The sequence below is a fragment of the Triturus cristatus genome, chromosome 4_2, assembly GCF_964204655.1.
Source record: "Triturus cristatus chromosome 4_2, aTriCri1.1, whole genome shotgun sequence".
In the NCBI taxonomy this organism is placed as follows: Eukaryota; Metazoa; Chordata; class Amphibia; order Caudata; family Salamandridae; genus Triturus; species Triturus cristatus.
This window is the reverse complement of record NC_140586.1, coordinates 797,112,549-797,120,397: the sequence shown is the minus strand read 5'-3', so window position 1 is coordinate 797,120,397 and position 7,849 is coordinate 797,112,549. Positions and strand designations below refer to the sequence as shown.

At 72.0% G+C, this 7,849-nt stretch overlaps 1 non-coding gene across 1 annotated transcript; it reads left to right on the top strand.

The window, feature by feature from the left end:
- The first annotated feature begins 2,425 nt into the window (after positions 1 to 2,425).
- Positions 2,426 to 2,579, top strand: LOC146835069 (5.8S ribosomal RNA). Its single transcript, XR_014960961.1, has one exon. It is a non-coding gene; the product is annotated as a 5.8S ribosomal RNA (ribosomal RNA).
- Positions 2,580 to 7,849: the final 5,270 nt, after the last annotated feature.

Here is a 7,849-nt window from a genome sequence, read left to right as displayed (position 1 = left end):
GGGCCTGGGATCCCACGTCCTGCGGCCTGCCAAGTGTCCATCTGCCCGGGACAAGGGACCCTGGTGCAGAGCCCCGGAGCCCTGCAAGGGCAGTCGGGAGCCCTACCGCTATGGCTCGGTGTGGGCAGCTGGGAGTCCTTCCGGTCCCGGCCATCTGGTCGCACCTTTCCCTCGGCCATCTGGTCGCACGCAATGCTTTCCAATGGGGCGACCAGATGGCCGGGCCGGCCTGGAAGTCCCGATGAGGGTCCATTCGCCTCGCGGATCCCAGCCAGGGCTCCAGGAGGCCGGGCGCGTCCGCGCCTAGGGTCCCCTCCGTCACTCGGAGCGCGAGGGTTACAAGAAAGGTGGGTAGCCTTCCTCCGGATTAGTAGGGGCAGGGTATGCCGGGACACCCCTCCTGGGGATTGCGGTTCTCAGGCGGGGACCAGATGGGCCAAGCCCGGACGACACTTCCCCGGGGCGTCGGGTGCTTCCTCCTCCAGCCCGCGGCGAGGCAAAGTGCCCAGGACGGGCTCCATGGGTCTCCCGGGCGTCCCCCGAGGCCTGCAGCCCCAAAGCCCTGCAGACCCTGGAGCCCTTCAGCACGGAGCCCTGGAGCCCTGCAGGCCCGGAACCCTAGCAGGCCCAGGGCCCTGCAGCCCCAGAGCCCTGCAGCCCCGGAGCCCTGCAGCCCCGGAGCCCTGCAGGCCCAGAGCCCTGCAGGCCCAGAGCCCTGCAGCCCCGGAGCCCTGCAGCCCCGGAGCCCTGCAGCCCCGGAGCCCTGCAGGCCCAGAGCCCTGCAGCCACGGAGCCCTGCGTGGGCAGGCGGGAACCCTACCGCTATGGCTCGGGCAGACGGGAGCCCTTTCAGTTGCCGGCCACCTGGTCGCGCCTTTCCCCTCGGCCATCTGGTCGCGCGCAATGCTTTCCAATGGGGCGACCAGATGGCCGGGCCGGCCTGGAAGTCCCGATGAGGGTCCATTCGCCTCCCGGATCCCAGCCAGGGCTCCGGGAGGCCGGGCGCGTCCGCGCCTAGGGTCCCCTCCGTCACTTGCAGCGCGCGGGTTACAAGAAAGGGGGGTATCCTTCCTCCGGATTATTAGGGGCAGGGTATGCCGGAACACCCATGCTGGGGCTGTGCGGTTCATTGCCGGGGACCAGATGGGCTACGCCCGGGCAACATCCTCCCAGGCCTCCGGGGCTTCCCTCCTCCGGGCCGCGGCATGGCAAAGTGCCCAGGGACGGGCTCCACGGGTCCCGGGCAGTCCTCCCCCGGGCGCCCAGGCCCCGAGAGCTCCGGTGGACCTCCCCGTGCCCGAGGCCAACCCGGGAAGCAGAGTCCCCCCCCGAGCCCTTGGTGTGAGGGTGGGCAGGCGGGAGCCCTACCGCTATGGCTCGGGCAGACGGGAGCCCTTTCAGTTGCCGGCCATCCGGTCGCTCCTTTCCCCTCGGCCATCTGGTCGCGCGCAATGCTTTCCAATGGGGCGACCAGATGGCCGGGCCGGCCTGGAAGTCCCGATGAGGGTCCATTCGCCTCCCGGATCCCAGCCAGGGCTCCAGGAGGCCGGGCGCGTCCGCGCCTAGGGTCCCCTCCGTCACTCGCAGCGCGCGGGTTACAAGAAAGGAGGGTATCCTTCCTCCGGATTAGTAGGGGCAGGGTATGCCGAAACACCCATGCCGGGGCTGTGCGGTTCATTGCCGGGGACCAGATGGGCTACGCCCGGGCAACATCCTCCCAGGTCCCCGGGGCTTCCCTCCTCCGGGCCGCGGCATGGCAAAGTGCCCAGGGACGGGCTCCACGGGTCCCGGGCAGTCCTCCCCCGGGTACGCCCAGGCCCCGAGAGCTCCGGTGGTCCTCCCCGTGCCTGAGGCCCAGCCGGGAAGCAGAGTCCCCACCCCGAGCCCCTGGTGGGTGGGCAGGCGGGAGTCCTTTCAGTTGCCGGCCACCTGGTGGCTCCTTTCCCCTCGGCCATCTGGTCGCGCGCAATGCTTTCCAATGGGGCGACCAGATGGCAGGGCCAGGCCTGGAAGTCCCGATGAGGGTCCATTTGCCTCTCGGATCACAGCCGGGGCTCCAGGAGGCCGGGTGCGTTCGCCCCTAGGGTCCCCTCCGTCACTCGGAGCGCGCGGGTTTCAAGAACGGGGGGTAGCCTTCCTCCGGATTACTAGGGACAGGGTACTCTGGGACCCCTCTCGGTCCTCAGCCGGCAACTGGGTCCTGCCGTGTGGCAGGGTGGCCGGAGGGCCTTCCCCTGCGCCTGTGGGCCCGGGAGCCCCGGATGGGTCCAGGGGCCCGGCCGGGCCCCGGGTCGGGGTCTCCGGCCCCGGGTGCCGTCCCCCGGCCTGCGGCACCGCCAAAGGCCCGGGACGGGGTTCCGTTGTCGCCTTCCTCCCACCTCTCCTGCGCCCGCAGGTGGGCGAACGTTTTGGAAAAGTTGCCTGTGACTCTTGGCGGTGGATCACTCGGCTCGCGCGTCGATGAAGAACGCAGCTAGCTGCGAGAATTAGTGTGAATTGCAGGACACATTGATCATCGACACTTCGAACGCACCTTGCGGCCCCGGGTTCCTCCCGGGGCTACGCCTGTCTGAGGGTCGCTCGATCGTCAATCGCCCCGGGGCTTCCCCGGGACGCGGCTGGGGCCGTCGCAGGGTGAGCTCCGCTTCCCCTTCGTCCCCCCACAAGGTCAGACCCCCCGATCGCCCGTTGGCAGGGTGCGGCTCCGTCCCAGAGCCCGGGAGCCCCCCCGTCCTGCGAACCAGCTGAGGGTACGGGCGCTAGGGAAGAGAGGGTCCACCGGGGCCCGGGGAGGCTCTCCCCGGCCTGGCTGGGGGTTCGGAAGCTGGGCCCGGTGCTGGAGCTCCGTCCCAGGGTGCGGCTCCGTTCCCGGGGTGCGGGAGCCCCCTGTCCCGCAAGCCAGCCGAGGGTCCGGGCGCTGGGGACAGGGTGTCCACCGGGTCCCTGGGAGTCTCTCCCTGGGCCTGGCTGGAGGTCCGGGAGCTGGGCCCGGTGCTGGAGCTCCGTTCCCGGGGTGCGGGAGCCCCCTGTCCCGCAAGCCAGCCGAGGGTCCGGTCGCTGGGGTCGGGTGTCCACCGAGGCCCGGGGAGGCTCTCCCCGGCCTGGCTGGAGGTCCGGGAGCTGGGCCCGGTGCTGGAGCTCCGTCCCGGGGTGCGGGGGCCCCCTGTCCTGCAAGCCAGCCGAGGGTCCGGGCGCTGGGGACAGGGCGTCCACCGGGGCCCGGGGAGTCTCTCCCCGTCCTGGCTGGAGGTCCGGGAGCTGGGCCCGGTGCTGGAGCTCCGTCCCGGGGTGCGGGAGCCCCCTGTCCCGCAAGCCAGCCGAGGGTCTGGGCGCTGGGACCGGGTGTCCACCGGGGCCCGGGGAGGCTCTCCCCGGCCTGGCTGGGGGTCCGGAAGCTGGGCCCGGTGCTGGAGCTCCATCCCGGGGTACGGGAGCCCCCTGTCCCGCAAGCCAGCCGAGGGTCCGGGCGCTGGGGACGGGTGTGCACCGGGGCCCGGGGAGGCTCTCCCCGGCCTGGCTGGGGGTCCGGAAGCTGGTCCCGGGCCCGGTGCTGGAGCTCCGTTCCCGGGGTGCGGGAGCCCCCTGTCCCGCAAGCCAGCCGAGGGTCCGGGCGCTGGGGACAGGGTGTCCACCAGGGCCCGGGGAGGCTCTCCCTGGCCTGGCTAGGGTTCGGAAGCTGGGCCCGGGTCCGGGGCTTGTGCTCCGTCCCAGTGTCCCAGGGAGCGGGAGCCCCCCGTCCTGCAAGCCAGCCGAGGGTCCATGCGCTGGGGAAGGGTGTCCACCGGGGCCCAGGGAGTTTCTCCCCGGCCTGGCTAGGGTTCTGAAGCTGGGACCGGGCCCGGGGCTCTTGCACCGTCCGGCGGGCCCCGGGGTGCGTGAGCCACCCCCGTCCTGCAAGACAGCCGAGGGTCTAGGTGCTGGAGACAGGGGTCCACCGGGGCCCAGGGAGGCTCTCTCCGGCCTGGCTGCTATCAGAAGCAGGGACCGGGCCGGTGTGCAGGAGTGGCTGGCTTTATCTGCTACGCTGACGGAGCGTAGTTTTCTGCCCACCCCTATACAACCGTGTGGTTTGTGAGAACCCGTCCTGCGGCCTGGTAAGGGTCCGGGTGCCCGTGACGTGGTCCATTGGGCGAAGGGAGTCTCCCCAGACCTGGCTGGGATCAGAAGCAGGGACCGGGCCAGGTGGGTGGGTGGCTGGCTAAGTCCTTTCCACTGCGTAGTAGGAGTTTGGTTAGGGCTGGGCGGACTTTGCGTAGCAGAATTTTAAAAAAATTTGTGGAAAACGAGAGCACATCCTGAGTAGGGCTGGGCGGACTTTGCCTAGCGCAACTACGCACTATTCTGAAGAAAATTGTGGAAAACGAGCACACAACCTCATGGACTGTGTGCCCGGGACGGGTCCCTCGTGCTTGGGCAGGCTCCCCGACCTCCCCAGCCTGGCTGTGTTGAGAAGCAGGGACCGGCCCCGGGCCTCCTGATTTTTGGTCAGGGCCTGGGATCCCACGTCCTGCGGCCTGCCAAGTGTCCATCTGCCCGGGACAAGGGACCCTGGTGCAGAGCCCCGGAGCCCTGCAAGGGCAGTCGGGAGCCCTACCGCTATGGCTCGGTGTGGGCAGCTGGGAGTCCTTCCGGTCCCGGCCATCTGGTCGCACCTTTCCCTCGGCCATCTGGTCGCGCGCAATGCTTTCCAATGGGGCGACCAGATGGCCGGGCCGGCCTGGAAGTCCCGATGAGGGTCCATTCGCCTCGCGGATCCCAGCCAGGGCTCCAGGAGGCCGGGCGCGTCCGCGCCTAGGGTCCCCTCCGTCACTCGGAGCGCGAGGGTTACAAGAAAGGTGGGTAGCCTTCCTCCGGATTAGTAGGGGCAGGGTATGCCGGGACACCCCTCCTGGGGATTGCGGTTCTCAGGCGGGGACCAGATGGGCCAAGCCCGGACGACACTTCCCCGGGGCGTCGGGTGCTTCCTCCTCCAGCCCGCGGCGAGGCAAAGTGCCCAGGACGGGCTCCATGGGTCTCCCGGGCGTCCCCCGAGTCCTGCAGCCCCAAAGCCCTGCAGACCCTGGAGCCCTTCAGCACGGAGCCCTGGAGCCCTGCAGGCCCGGAACCCTAGCAGGCCCAGGGCCCTGCAGCCCCGGAGCCCTGCAGACCCGGAGCCCTGCAGCCCCGGAGCCCTGCAGGCCCAGAGCCCTGCAGCCCCGGAGCCCTGCAGCCCCGGAGCCCTGCAGCCCCGGAGCCCTGCAGCCCCAGAGCCCTGCAGCCCCGGAGCCCTGCAGCCCCGGAGCCCTGCAGGCCCAGAGCCCTGCAGGCCCAGAGCCCTGCAGCCCCGGAGCCCTGCAGCCCCGGAGCCCTGCAGCCCCGGAGCCCTGCAGGCCCAGAGCCCTGCAGCCACGGAGCCCTGCGTGGGCAGGCGGGAACCCTACCGCTATGGCTCGGGCAGACGGGAGCCCTTTCAGTTGCCGGCCACCTGGTCGCGCCTTTCCCCTCGGCCATCTGGTCGCGCGCAATGCATTCCAATGGGGCGACCAGATGGCCGGGCCGGCCTGGAAGTCCCGATGAGGGTCCATTCGCCTCCCGGATCCCAGCCAGGGCTCCGGGAGGCCGGGCGCGTCCGCGCCTAGGGTCCCCTCCGTCACTTGCAGCGCGCGGGTTATAAGAAAGGGGGGTATCCTTCCTCCGGATTATTAGGGGCAGGGTATGCCGGAACACCCATGCTGGGGCTGTGCGGTTCATTGCCGGGGACCAGATGGGCTACGCCCGGGCAACATCCTCCCAGGCCTCCGGGGCTTCCCTCCTCCGGGCCGCGGCATGGCAAAGTGCCCAGGGACGGGCTCCACGGGTCCCGGGCAGTCCTCCCCCGGGCGCCCAGGCCCCGAGAGCTCCGGTGGACCTCCCCGTGCCCGAGGCCAACCCGGGAAGCAGAGTCCCCCCCCGAGCCCTTGGTGTGAGGGTGGGCAGGCGGGAGCCCTACCGCTATGGCTCGGGCAGACGGGAGCCCTTTCAGTTGCCGGCCATCCGGTCGCTCCTTTCCCCTCGGCCATCTGGTCGCGCGCAATGCTTTCCAATGGGGCGACCAGATGGCCGGGCCGGCCTGGAAGTCCCGATGAGGGTCCATTCGCCTCCCGGATCCCAGCCAGGGCTCCAGGAGGCCGGGCGCGTCCGCGCCTAGGGTCCCCTCCGTCACTCGCAGCGCGCGGGTTACAAGAAAGGAGGGTATCCTTCCTCCGGATTAGTAGGGGCAGGGTATGCCGAAACACCCATTCCGGGGCTGTGCGGTTCATTGCCGGGGACCAGATGGGCTACGCCCGGGCAACATCCTCCCAGGTCCCCGGGGCTTCCCTCCTCCGGGCCGCGGCATGGCAAAGTGCCCAGGGACGGGCTCCACGGGTCCCGGGCAGTCCTCCCCCGGGTACGCCCAGGCCCCGAGAGCTCCGGTGGTCCTCCCCGTGCCTGAGGCCCAGCCGGGAAGCAGAGTCCCCACCCCGAGCCCCTGGTGGGTGGGCAGGCGGGAGTCCTTTCAGTTGCCGGCCACCTGGTGGCTCCTTTCCCCTCGGCCATCTGGTCGCGCGCAATGCTTTCCAATGGGGCGACCAGATGGCAGGGCCAGGCCTGGAAGTCCCGATGAGGGTCCATTTGCCTCTCGGATCCCAGCCGGGGCTCCAGGAGGCCGGGTGCGTTCGCCCCTAGGGTCCCCTCCGTCACTCGGAGCGCGCGGGTTTCAAGAACGGGGGGTAGCCTTCCTCCGGATTACTAGGGACAGGGTACTCTGGGACCCCTCTCGGTCCTCAGCCGGCAACTGGGTCCTGCCGTGTGGCAGGGTGGCCGGAGGGCCTTCCCCTGCGCCTGTGGGCCCGGGAGCCCCGGATGGGTCCAGGGGCCCGGCCGGGCCCCGGGTCGGGGTCTCCGGCCCCGGGTGCCGTCCCCCGGCCTGCGGCACCGCCAAAGGCCCGGGACGGGGTTCCGTTGTGGCCGGGGTGCCTCCCGTGGCTGGATTGGGTTCAGGAGCTCCGGCCGGGCCCCGGGGAGGGCGGCCTCCCCGCCCCGGTCTCCGTCCCGGGTCCTGCCGCGTGGCAGGGTGCCCGGGGAGGGGTCCGGAGGGCCCGGGGAGGCTTCCCCTGCACCTGCGGTCCTCGGAGCCCCGGCTGGGTCCAGGGGCCCGGCCGGGCCCCGGGTCGGGGTCTCCGGCCCCGGGCGCCGTCCCCCGGCCTGCGGCACTGCCAAAGGCCCGGGACGGGGTTCCGTTGCGGCCGGGGTGCCTCCCGTGGCTGCATTGGGTTCAGGAGCTCCGGCCGGGCCCCTGGGGACCCCGGGGAGGGCAGGCTCCCCACCCCGGTCTCCGTCCCGGGTCCTGCCGCGTGGCAGGGTGCCCGGGGAGGGGTCCGGAGGGCCCCGGGAGGCTTCCCCTGCGCCTGCGGTCCCCGGAGCCCCGGCTGGTTCCAGGGGCCCGGCCGGGCCCCGGGTTGAGGCCTTCGGCCCCGGCCCCAGTCCCCCGGCCTGCGGCACTGCCAAAGGCCCGGGACGGGGTTGCGTTGGGGCCGGGGAGCCTCCCCTCGCTCGTCTGGGTCCCGGAGCTCCGGCCGGGCCCCTGGGGGCCCCGGGGAGGGCGGCCTCCCCACCCCGGGCTCCGTCCCGGGTCCTGCCGCGTGGCAGGGTGCCCGGGGAGGGGTCCAGAGGGCCCGGGGAGGCTTCCCCTGTGCCTGCGGTCCCCGGAGCCCCGGCTGGGTCCAGGGGCCCGGCCGGGCCCCGGGTCGGGGTCTCCGGCCCCGGGCCCCGTCCCCCAGCCTGCGGCACTGCCAAAGGCCCGGGACGGGGTTCCGTTGTGGCCGGGGAGCCTCCCCTCGCTCGTCTGGGT